The 4863-nt window shown below is 45.3% G+C and overlaps 1 pseudogene; it reads left to right on the forward strand.

Moving 5' to 3' along the window:
• The first annotated feature begins 1858 nt into the window (after positions 1-1858).
• On the forward strand, positions 1859-3740 carry LOC116527249 (annotated as a pseudogene).
• The last annotated feature ends 1123 nt before the right edge of the window (positions 3741-4863 follow it).

Consider the following 4863-nt stretch of genomic DNA (forward strand, 5'->3'; position numbering starts at 1 on the left):
ATGTCATCTAATAAAGTTATTGAGCCTTCTACCATGAAGATGTATGTGTCCAAATTACACTTAATATGATTTCACTGTTAGCTTTAATTGTATAGTTAATTATATTTCATTATTAACATCTTTGCCCACCAATTCCAATCCAGCTTTCTTGTTATCAATTCATCACAAAGCCCTGCTGATTCCAACCTTGAAGTGTCTTTGTCTCTGTTACTAACGTCACCTCTACCATCAGGTCTCACTCAGAGGTTATTGGCACGATCTCCAAATTGGTCTCCTGTTCTCCTGCTCTGGTGTCTCTGTCCCATCTGTTCTCCACATTGCAGACAGAAGCAGGGGTTCTCAAATGCACACACATGAAGAGAAAGACATACACTTTCTTGCCAGGGGCTTACACTGACCCTGTGTTCTGACCCTTACTTGGCATCCCGGTCTCAGCTTGCACGAGCTCCTTGTCAGTGTGTATTTTTCAGAACCTCATATGGGGCCTTGAGTCATAGGGCCTAGATAGGCATTTAGGACCCTCTTCCCAGAATCTTTTTCCCTCCTCTCTCTCTCTTTTTTTCTTTTCTTTTTTTTTTTTTTTTTTTTTTTTGACAGAGTCTGTCTCTGTTACCCAGGCTGGAGTGCAGTGGCATGATCTTGGCTCACTGCAACCTCTGCCTCCCAGGTTCAAACAATTCTCCTGCCTCAACCTTCTGAGTAGCTGGCATTACAGGGACCAGCCACCATGCATGGCTAATTTTTTTTTTTTTTTTTAGTATTTTTAATAGAGATCGGGATTGACCATGTTGGCCAGGCTGGTCTCAAACTCCTGACCTCAGGTGATCCACCTGCCTCAGCCTCCCAAAGTGCTGGGATTACAGGCCCTCCTCTCTTTACCTAATTAACTCCAAGATCCTCAGATCTCAACTGTTTCCTCCAAGAAGCCTACCCTGACCTCCTTCCTTGACTAGATTAAATGCCCTTCCTAAGTTAGTACTGTGTGACTCTCCTTCCTAGTTCTTGCCAGTGAAACTGCTTCCTTGGTTTGGTAATATTATTTTATTTTAGAGAGACAGGGTCTCACTTTGTTACCCAGGCTGGAATGCAGCAGCATGATAATACCTCACTGTAACTTCAAATTCCTGGCCTTAAGAAATCCTCCCACCTCAGCCTCCCAAGTAGCCAGGACTACAAGTATGCACCACTATGAGTGGCTAATTTTTAAACATTTTTAATAGTAATGGACTCTTGCTATGTTGCCCAGGCTAGTCTTGAACTGCTAGCCTCCCAAAGAGCTGAGATTATAGGCGTGAGCCACTACACCCACCCTGGTAATTATTTGATTAATGTCTCTCTCCCTACTGGACCAGAAGTTAAATAAGGACAAGTATCATACCTGTTTTTGCTCACTCTAAAGCCTAGCAGAGTATCTGGCACATAATTGGCACTGAATAAGTATATGTTGTATAAATATAACATGAAAATAGCAAAAAATAAATATAAGTACATTTAGTTTGTGAATTGAAATATATACATGCAATATTATGCCACAAATCCAACTATTTTAACAATTAAGAGAAAAATTATATAACTCAGTTTTAGTGTTTGCTTGTCAAGCCATTCAGAGGGTTCTTTTACTAAAATACATAGCTTTTCATGCCATCCACGACTATTAAATGATCAAACTACGTGTGTCAACCTCAAACTCCTATGACACCATTTCAACTCTCCAAAGTTAAAAAATTTATTGCTTCAGGCTCAAATTTAAAGTGACTGGAAATTTTAGCTTTGATTGAGTTTTATAGCTTTTTTATAAAAAAAACTGCAGAACTTCTGAACAGCAAGCAGTTCGCGCGGGTTGTCCCGACCCGTTAAGATGTTGCGTGTGGTGAGCTGGAACATCAGTGGGATTCGGAGACCCCTGCAAGGGGTAATCAGGAACCCAACAACTGTGCCGCCGTGGCTGTGGGGCGCGTTTTGGACGAGCTGGATGCCGATATCGTCTGTCTCCAGGAGACCAAAGTGACCAGGGGTGCACCGACAGAACCCCTGGCTATGGTTGAGGGTTGTAACTCCTATTTCAGCTTCAGCCGCAACCGTAGTGGCTATTCTGGTGTAGCCACCTTCTGTAAGGACAGCGCTACCCCAGTGGCTGCTGAAGAAGGCCTGAGGGGCCTGTTTGCCACCCAGAATGGGGATGTGGGTTGCTATGGAAACACGGATGAGTTTACCCAAGAGGAACTCCGGGCTTTGGAGAGTGAGGGCCGGGCCCTCCTCACACAGCGCAAGATCCGCACGTGGGAAGGAAAGGAGAGGACCTTGACCCTAATCAACCTATACTGCTCCCACGCAGACCCTGGGAGGCCTGAGAGGCTGGTCTTTAAGATGTGCTTCTATCGCTAGCTGCAAATCCGAGCTGAAGCCCTCCTGGCGGCAGGCAGCCATGTGATCATTCTGGGTGACCTGAATACAGCCCACTTGACTGTATTCCAGGAGTTGACCACCGGGAGTCAGTCAACCTGGAATGCTCTGAAGAGGACCCAGGGCGCAAGTGGAGGGATGGCTTGCTCGGTAACTTGGGGTGTCAGTCTGCCTCTCATGTAGGGCCCTTCATCAATAGCTACCGCAGCTTCCAACCAAAGCCGGAGGGGGCCTTCACTTGCTGGTCAGCACTCAGGGCGCCCAGCATCTCCACCCTGGCTCCCCAATTGACTATGTGCTGGGGGACAGGACCCCGGCCATAGACACCTTTCAGGCCTCTTTCCTGCTGCCTGAGGTGATGGGCTCTGACCACTGCCCTGAGGGTGCAGTCTTGAGCGTGTCCTCTGTGCTTGCAAAACAGTGCCCACCTCTGTGCACCCGCTTCCTCCCTGAGTTTGCAGGCACCCAGCTATAGATCCTTCGCTTCCTAGCTCCTCTCGAACAAGGTCCTGCGTTGGAGCAGTAGGCGCCGCAGCATAACAGTCAAACCCGGGTACAGACAGGCCAAAACAAAGCCCGCGTGCGCTCAACCAGGCCTCGGCCCAGTCAGCTTGGCTCTGGCAGAGGCCAGAAAACCCTGAAGAGCTGCTTTCAGCCCTCCCCTACCTTTCCCCAAGCCTCTCCTGACATAGAGCTGCCTAGCCTGCCACTGATGAGTGCCCTCCTGACCCCGAAGACTTCGGAAGAGGAGGCAGTGGCCAAAGTGGTGAAGGGGCAGGCCAAGGCTTCAGAAGCCAAAGATGAGAAGGAAGTACGGACCTCTGGAAGTCTTTGCTGGCGGGGCCCTTTCGCATACCCCTCTGTGGGGGCCACAGGGAGCCATTTGTGATGCCTACCGTGAAGAAGCCAGGACCCAACCTGGGCTGCCGCTTCTACATGTGTGCCAGGCCCCGGGGTCCTCCTAATGACCCCTTCTCCCTCTGCAACTTCTTCCTCTGGAGCAGGCCCAGCTGAACCAGTGGAGGCCTGGGGATCACCCCTGCATCTCATCCGAGGCAGCTCCCCTTCCTCTCAGCTGCCTCCTGCTTCTCGCCCAAAGCCTCCTACCCTCTCTTCCTCCTCTAATCCCTCTCGTCCTCTTTCTCCTTCTTGCCTAGCTCCTTGTTGGTGAGCTTCATATGCCTTTCTCCTCTGACCCAGTCCCCTAGGCCACTTTCCACCTTCCTGTCGGAAGTACACGGGCACTAGCTGCCCTGGGAAGTTGTGTGATTTTAAATCACTTCTGTCCTTGCTGGGAAATGTATTTGTGCATAAATAAAGTGTGTGTATTTGTTTCAGGGTTGAAAAAAAAAAACTGCAAAAAACTTAAAATGGAATGTGTTTCTGATGGTAACAGTAGGAGAAATAGCACAAATTTAATAAAACATGGAGTCCTGTGTTTTATTTTAAGGTGTCTAGGTGGTTCCTCATAATTTACATTTTTACCTCAATAAATATTGGTGTTTGTAAATTTTTCCTTGCCCAGACCATGTGCAAGTTTAAATGTGGTTAAAGATTTGGATAGTTAACTTTTATGGTCAGAAATATTTGATTCTAAATTTGTAATCCTTGGTGCCTTCAGCGAAAGAGACATGTGTGAACAGTCTGGAATAAAAAATTCCATTACAGCACTGAACAGAAATGGAATTAACTCCTTAATTTTCCATGCAATCTTTGAGGAGACTTTCCCCCTGCACAGTGTACTATATAGCCACTAATAGCTTGACTTACTGAAATAGAAATACTGTGCCTGAGTCAGACACTAGCAATTGGATACTTCGATGATGTAAGATAGTACCCTTAAAACAAATCATGCTAATGATTTAAGAGCACTTTGTGTTTCTTGCTTACAGCTTATCTATATCATCTGAAAATACTGCCTGGCATAGAGTAGGCATTTAATATTTGTTAACTGATAAAATGTATATGCACATCTAACTTCAAATATAAATCCTTCAGTTTTTTGAAGTTCTTAATTCCACTAATCTTAATGGCTGTGCAATGAGTACGTCCATAGGTCTTGTCCTTTAGAAGCAATAGAAGCGTATATCATTTGTATGGAAGAGTAATTCTTTTCAGTGGGCTTTTAATGTCTAAAAGGGCTGTGGGCCAGAATGAAATACTCACAGTTACATGTGATTTAATTAATATTTAGTTTATTCAGGACTTTAAATTCAGCTTATAGCTATTGATGTTTTATTTATAAATCTCATACTTATGTGTTCAAATGCAAAATAACGGCTTTTACTTTTCCTTTGATTGATTTCCAAGAGACATAAATCTGACAGTTTTATTTCTGCTACTTATTTATTATTCATTCCTTAAATATCAAAGATTCAAATAATGATATAATTGCAGCAGTCCCAACCTTTTTGGCATCAGGGACCAGTTTTTGGGTGGGGGCTGAGGGGATGGTTTCAG

Source organism: Sapajus apella, unplaced genomic scaffold (genome assembly GCF_009761245.1).
Source record: "Sapajus apella isolate SASKATOON/1434 unplaced genomic scaffold, GSC_monkey_1.0 scaffold53, whole genome shotgun sequence".
Classification (NCBI taxonomy): domain Eukaryota; kingdom Metazoa; phylum Chordata; class Mammalia; order Primates; family Cebidae; genus Sapajus; species Sapajus apella.